Source organism: Bombina bombina, chromosome 12 (genome assembly GCF_027579735.1).
Source record: "Bombina bombina isolate aBomBom1 chromosome 12, aBomBom1.pri, whole genome shotgun sequence".
Taxonomy (NCBI): domain Eukaryota; kingdom Metazoa; phylum Chordata; class Amphibia; order Anura; family Bombinatoridae; genus Bombina; species Bombina bombina.
Window position 1 is genome coordinate 128,285,626 of NC_069510.1, and position 8,161 is coordinate 128,293,786.

The 8,161-nt window shown below is 37.9% G+C and overlaps 1 protein-coding gene across 4 annotated transcripts in view; it reads left to right on the plus strand.

The window, feature by feature from the left end:
* The first annotated feature begins 554 nt into the window (after positions 1-554).
* The window catches only part of ASS1 (argininosuccinate synthase 1), a 166,998-nt gene continuing 159,391 nt past the window's right edge, over positions 555-8,161 (plus strand). For 3 of the 4 annotated variants that reach the window (XM_053696091.1, XM_053696090.1, XM_053696089.1), the window contains exon 1: positions 555-673. The gene's annotated coding sequence lies outside the window, so the exon portion shown is untranslated. The remainder of the gene's footprint in view (positions 674-8,161) is intronic. The other variant, XM_053696088.1, reaches the window with a different exon arrangement.

Below are 8,161 nucleotides of genomic sequence, written 5' to 3' on the forward strand. Positions count from 1 at the left end.
TGTAAATACACACACACATACATGTAAATACACACACAGGCAGTGAGGCACACATACATGTAAATACACACACAGGCAGTGAGGCACACATACATGTAAATACACACACAGGCAGTGAGGCACACATATATGTAAATACACACACGTGCAGTGAGGCACACATATATGTAAATACACACAAAGGCAGCGAGTCACACATACATGTAAATACACACACATACATGTGAATACACACACAGGCAGTGAGGCACACATATATGTAAATACACACACATACATGTAAATACACACACATACATGTAAATACACACACAGGCAGTGAGGCACACATACATGTAAATACACACACAGGCAGTGAGGCACACATATATGTAAATACACACACGTGCAGTGAGGCACACATATATGTAAATACACACAAAGGCAGCGAGTCACACATACATGTAAATACACACACATACATGTGAATACATATATATGTAAACACACACAGGCAGTGAGGCACACACACATGTAAATACACACAGTGAGCTCTCAGTAATATGAGAATTATAATAAGGGAGGATTTGGGCGTGACATGTTTCCTCCCTCCTTCCTCCTGCTGCTATGTAAGGATCAGAGAGAGCGTGAGCTGTGCACAGAGCAGGTACTGAGCGCAGAGAGAGCTGACATTGTGAGTATTGAGATGTCCCTGCTGTTACACTACTACACCCCTGTGTCTCCTGCCTATTAGCCCCTGTAATTCTCTCCTGCACCCCCAACCTATCAGCCCCTGTCATTCTCTCCTGCACCCCCAACCTATCACCCCCTGTCATTCTCTCCTGCACCCCCAACCTATCACCCCCTGTCATTGTCCCCTGCACCCCCAACCTATCAGCCCCTGTCATTGTCTCCTGCACCCCCAACCTATCAGCCCCTGTCATTGTCTCTTGCACCCCCAACCTATCAGCCCCTGTCATTGTCTCCTGCACCCCCAACCTATCAGCCCCTGTCACTCTCCTTCTACACCCCCAACCTATTTGTTTTGACAATCAATGGGTTAAATCACAGTTGCGTATGTTTGTGGCATTCAAGGGGTTGAATCATGCTACAGGTGTGTTGCATCGTAGTAATTTGATTTTGATCTCCTGATTGTCCATGTGTATTCTAAGCCTATATAAATCACTCCTGTGTTTGTGCTACTGGCAAACAAGAGGTTAAATTACTAGGGGTTTCATTGTTAGCCACGAGGGATTGTAGGGTTATTCTGACAGACTTCTCTCTAACATGGGTAGCTGAAACATCAAATCGCCACCTGGCGATTTGTGAGTCCGGTTATCTATACTCTGTGCAATGCAGTGCAGTTTATTCTTGACTATCATCCTGGATCCCAGATTAACAGTGTTCTTTATAGTGATGCTAACAATACTATAATTACAGTTCATGTATTTACATGATGTGACCACGTAGCTTTTTCATTCTCCTTTTAACCTGCAGCAACAAAATATGCTATACTGCCTGTTGCTTTACAGATGACTCATTAATAATTAGTGCATGGAATATTTAGATATTTTATGTCATGTGAATGGCATAGTAGTAGCAACATCTTAGTTATGTTTTCTGTTCACTTTGCACAGAAGTGTTTTCCTTGCATAATGTTATTGCATTGGCAGTGAAGCTACGAGCTATCCAATAGCTATATCACACCTGTAGGGCACAGAATTTGGGTATACTAAGATTTCCCCTCCCGTTACAACCCCAAGCAATAATGTCACACCATATGATCTTGGACCACAGTGAGTTTTTATTTCTGATTAGGGCTATGATTAATCAGAGCAACGTTCCTGACAGTAACAAGCTCAAATTGAACTAGAAGATTGGTGCACAAACATAATATGCAAACCTGAGTTTTCATCAAGAGTAAGCGGTAAATAAATAGTTTTCAGATAAACTTCATTCTTCCCAAAGAACAAACATAAAATGTCCCTAAGTAAAATTTAAAGGGTGATCATTTTTATTTAGATGCATTTAAAAGAATATGTTTTAAAGTATATTAAAGTTGTTTTTGTTAAAGACAGATGTTCTTGGTGTAAATACAAATAATGTATTTATTTCATGCTGGTAGAGGTGTGTCCTTGTCGACCAGTAAAGCTGTAGGATATGTCCTTATCAACCAATCAGCAATCTGTCCCTAGGAACAGCTTTAACATAGCCTTTCATGCAACTAAAACATTAAAGAGACATTAAACCCAAAAAAAATTTCATGATTCAGATAGAGAATACAATTTTGAACAACAACCCAATTTACTTATTTTATCTAACTTGCTTCATTCACTAGATATCCTTTGTTGAAGAAATAGCAATGCACATGGGTGAGCCAACCACACAAGGCATCTATGTGCAGCCACCATTCAGCAGCTTCTGAGCCTATCTAGATATGCTTTTCAGCAAAGGATATCACGAGAATGAAGCAAATTAGATAATAGACGTAAATTGGAAAGTTGTTTATAATGAGGACATGCTCTTTCCAAATCATGAAAGAAAAAATGTGGGTTTCATTTCCTTTTAATTTGCATTTTTATATGCATGATAGAACTTTTTTTTTTTTTTTTTTTTTTTTAGTTCAAAGCTCATTAAATAATGGCTGGTGTTTATTAACAATGTGGTACATTGTTTATAAATTGTTCTTTGATTGCATATTCTAGTTAACCAGAAAGTATTACACAGAAATAACCTTATGTAAATGATCTAAGAGTCACAAATTTACAATTAAGGTATTGTTTGACTCATCACTGGGAATTCCCTCACCTGTACATGATGTTTATCGTGCTAAACTGATTTCCTCATGTCATTTGATCTAGGCGCATTTAATAAGTTGCTGTAAAACAAGTGTTAACCTGTGTGGGGGAAAACAAAAAGAAGATATTCATATTCAGGTTCCTGGTGGAATAGCTTGAAGCGCAGATGAGATGTATATTTCACAGAACATGTGTAAGAACAAAAGATATACTTAAAGGGACAGTAAACACCTTGTAGTTACAAGACATTTCTGTTATTAACCTCTTAAGGACATATGACTGATTTTTTCCGTCATAAAACAATAGAGCAAACTGAAAGCTGTGTCCTTAACCCTTTAAGGACACAGCTTTCAGTTTGCTCAATTGTTTTATGACGGAAAAATTCCGTCATATGTCCTTAAGAGGTTAAAGGGTTAATAGCAAAACCTCAGCCAAGTCTTAATGGTTTTAAAACAAATTAACATATTTTTACTGCAATTAGTTTTCAATTGCCCCTGCTTTAAAGGGACAGTATACACTAATTTTCATATAACTGCATGTAATAGACACCACTATAAAGAATAAGATGCACAGATACTGATAAAAAACCCCCAGTATAAAACAGTTTAAAAACTTAATTAGAAGCTCTCAGTTTAGCTCTGTTGAAAAGATAGCTAGAAAGCCCACTGCAAGTGGGAAATAAGACACTCATCCCTCCCCCTTCTTTTGCATATGAAAAGATCCTTTACACAAACAGGAGGAAGCTGGAGAAGGTAGCTGACGGTATTTTCATAAAACTTTGGGGCTTGGTTAGGAGTCTGAAAATCAGAGCAATGTTATTTAAAGGGACAGTCTAGTCCATAATAAACTTTCATGATTCAGATAAAGCATGTAATTTTAAACAATTTTCAAATTTACTTTTATCACCAATTTTGCTTTGTTCTCTAGGTATTCTTAGTTGAAAGCTAAACCTAGGAGGTTCATATGCAAATTTCTAAGCCCTTGAAGGCTGCCTCTTCTTTCAGGGCATTTTGACAGTTTTTCAGCACTAGAAGGTGTTAGTTCATGTGTGTCATATAGATAACACTGTGCTCACGCACGTGGAGTTCCAGTGAGCCAGCTCTTATTGGCTAAAATGGATGTCTGTCAAAAGAACTGAAATAAGGGGGTGTTTACAGAGGCTTAGATACAAGATAATCACAGATCGAAAACGTGTATTTATATAATTGTGTTGGTTATGCAAAACTAGGGAATGGGTAATAAAGGGATTATTTAAAAAAAAAAAAAAAAAAAAAAAACAATTCTGGTGTAGACTGTCCCTTTTAAAAATAAGCAAAACTATACATTTTTTTTTTTAAAAAAACAACAACTTTATGGGCTATATAAATAGATCATCTACAAAACACACGCAAAGAAAAAATGAGTGGATAATGTCCCTTTAAACAAAATGCTTTTTTTTAAGATCCGATGCAACATACAATTGTAAACAACTCTGCATAGTTGATCTTGAGCCTACCTAAGTATGCTTTTACTGAGGGGGGATTTTTGGTTTCTTGTTCCTTTTAAGGGGTAAATTAAAGGAATAGTCTAGTAAAAATTACTCTTTCATGAGTCAGAGCAGCAATTTTAAGCAACTTTCTAATTTACTCCTAGTATCAATTTTTCTTTGTTCTCTTATCTTTATTTGAAAAAGCAGGAATGTAAGCATAGGACCCGAGCCCATTTTTGGTTCTAAATTTAGCCACCAATCAGGGAGCACTTCCCAGCTGCTAAACCAAAAAATGTGCTGGCTCCTAAGCTTGCATTCAAATAAAGATACCAAGGGAAGAAAGAAAAATAGTAATAGGAGTAAATTAGTATTAGTAAATCAGTTGCTTAAAATTGCTGCTCTAAATCATGAAAGTTTAATTTTAACTACACCATTCCTTTGTTGCAATAAGTTAAATGATTCTACAGTTCAGGTCACCTCCTATTCTTGGTGAAAGAGTTAAATATATGAGGCAGATCCTGGTGCAGCGCAGATATTCACAGCACCGGTTCCTGACTGATTTACTGGGGTTGGCATTTAGATGTACAGACCTAACAGTGTGCCAGGCTTATGGGATACCAAGTCTTGTATCAGTTATAGTCACTAATATACTCACTACACCGGTTCCTGACTGACTTACTGGGTTGGCATTTAGATGTACAGACCTAACAGTGTGCCAGGCTCATGGGATACCAACTGATGTATCAGCTATAGTCACTAATATACTCACTACACCGGTTCCTGACTGACTTACTGGGTTGGCATTTAGATGTACAGACCTAACAGTGTGCCAGGCTCATGGGATACCAAGTCTTGTATCAGTTATAGTCACTAATATACTCACTACACCGGTTCCTGACTGACTTACTGGGTTGGCATTTAGATGTACAGACCTAACAGTGTGCCAGGCTCATGGGATACCAAGTCTTGTATCAGTTATAGTCACTAATATACTCACTACACCGGTTCCTGACTGACTTACTGGGTTGGCATTTAGATGTACAGACCTAACAGTGTGCCAGGCTCATGGGATACCAAGTCTTGTATCAGTTATAGTCACTAATATACTCACTACACCGGTTCCTGACTGACTTACTGGGGTTGGCATTTAGATGTACAGACCTAACAGTGTGCCAGGCTCATGGGATACGAAGTCTTGTATCAGTTATAGTCACTAATATACTCACTACGCCGGTTCCTGACTGACTTACTGGGTTGGCATTTAGATGTAAAGACCTAACAGTGTGCCAGGCTCATGGGATACCAAGTCTTGTAATATAAAGGAGTAAAGAACTGGCACTAGATACAGTGTGTGATAGTGGAATAAATGGATTGAGAATCCGGTGCTAGCCCCACAGATAAACTAAACTAGATAGATAAAGGCCAAAGGACCTCAAGAATGGGGTTAATCAGCACTCATTCCTACTTATAGTAAAGATTTAAAAACTTAAATTTTAATGAGTATAAGTTAAAAAGTTTTAACAACACGACCTTATTTACAGAAAATACCTAATGTCATCTTGTCCCCCTGTTTCCTGGCCGATAACTGCTCCCTCGGCTTCAGGTGACAGAGACAAGAGACAACTAATGTTAAAAACCAATAAGTGCACCAAAGTGCTTACTTTTAGACACAAACGCGTTTGGGCTGTTTACTACAGCCTTTTTCAATGTGGCGAGACAAGCCGAGGCCCGGGTGCCACCCCTTCTTATAGCGCACTACTACCGGTTCTACACCCAATCACATGCGTTAGATAGGACCGCCCTGCTGAGCTCCAATGATTGCGCTGTAAATGTGGGCTTGTACATCATATGCAATCTCATTGGCTGATGCATTTAGTGCAATCTGAGGCCAATACGTAATCGCAGCGATGTGTATTTCAATGTCAATTTGTCTGTAACGATAAAGCCCTGTGTATCTCTATTGGTCATTGTTTACATTACAGTATAGGTGCCATTCATTCTCTCTAGTTTAGGAACGTGGGTTGCCAATCGTTGCGGTAAAACATATGTAAAATAAATGTTGTCGAAACTATCCTCTGATTATGCTGTGTCTAAGTGCTTGTCTTTGTTCACATTACACCATTCAGGGTTGGTTATTGTGTATGCATGTGTTTCATACGGCCGTAAATATAAACGGCAATACTTTTTTGGTGTCACCACTGTCGATCCGTGTCTCAAAGCGGACCAATAGGCACACTATATATCTATATATATCTCAGTCTATACATTGAAGGCACTAAATAAAGCACAAATTAAGGGTAGGACAAATACTTTTGTCAACTAGTACCAGGGTAAACTCGTATAAATGCTCAGGGTGTCTGCCTGTCTTGGTAAACATTAGGCTTTCATGATAATGAGTAGTTAGTACGGTAAGCAAGTAACTTAATCACTGTATATTGTATGAACTTCCGATGGCCGTAATTATTGGTGAACAGAAGATTCTATTCTCACACTTGTTCATAGTGGTCAAAATTACATACGGTCTAAAACAGAAGTTGATCACCATACGTGTGTGTACCTTAGTTGGCCATAGTACTAAGTAAATAATTTCATCACAAGCAGATATCACTGTGGGCATACAATTTCAAATGTGATACTAAGCAAGATATCATCATACATATAAGTGTCGGTAAATATTGATTAGGCAGCAATCAGAGCACCTAAAGGGGCATGTGCCTTAAATGACTAGTAAACAATACATAATCCATTCAGTGTAATTGCAGAGAGTTACATATACCAGCTCATAAGTACTTTGTATAGATGTTAGTTTGGTCCTAAATAAACTTTATAATGCTGCTGTGTTTGTTGTGGTCTAAGGTATGAATAGTAATAGTACATGAATCCAGTTGATGTCACCAAATTAGTATGAAATTTGGTGACATCAGTTCCTATATAATGAGCTTAAAAAAGCTAAAGACTTAACTGATAAGCATTATATGTGTGAGGTAGCTGGAGTAGTATAGTATGCTATGGGCGGCACAGAGACTTTTATTCCCTTCTATGTGGGTATCAATCGATTATCCATCTTTCACCAATTCATATATATTGAATATAACGGCGAGATTACACCTGTAGATGTAATACAAGTTGTTCACATCGCGTTAGTATATGAATAAATTGGTATGTGGATATCTATTCATTGATTGCCACAATAGAGTTAGGAATGTTCTCAGGTCTAAAAGATAGAATATATATCATATCAGTTACATTCAGAGAACCGCAAGGTGTATGCATATGTAAAATCGCCTTACAGAAAAACCCAATAATTGTTGGCTTCATTCATTCCATGTGGAGTGACTGAATTTAGCCTAAAGATCCAACCTGTTTCTTTTTGTAATAAAACATTTTCTATGTTGCCACCTCTGATGCCTGGTTTGGCCCTTTCTAGGCCCCAACATTTAAAAGAGGTGGTACTGCCAGCATGTTGCAATAGGAAATGTTTGGCCACACTTGTAATCTGTTTACCATCTTTTTGATCTTTGTCCGCATTACGTATATTACTTAAATGTTCTGTAATTCTGGTACGTAATTTGCGGGTGGTCATACCTGTGTAAATTAAATTACATGAACAGGATAAACAATAGATTACATTGTCACTCTGACAGTTAATGTGTTTTAATTTTCCATTTTTTTTGAGAACCTGTCAGTAATGCTGTCTTTTTTTTATCATTTATTGACATGTTTTACAGTGGCCACACGGGGTGGATCCTTGATAAATTGGTTGTTTATTTCTGTTTCTGTCAAAATGGCTGGTAGTGAGGTTGTCCATAAGGTTTCTACCTCGTCTAAAAGTGAAGGAAGGTCTTTCTGGTAGCAATTGTTTTAAAGTCTCATCACTTTGTAGTATATGCCAATGTTTTTTGACGATTGAACTCAC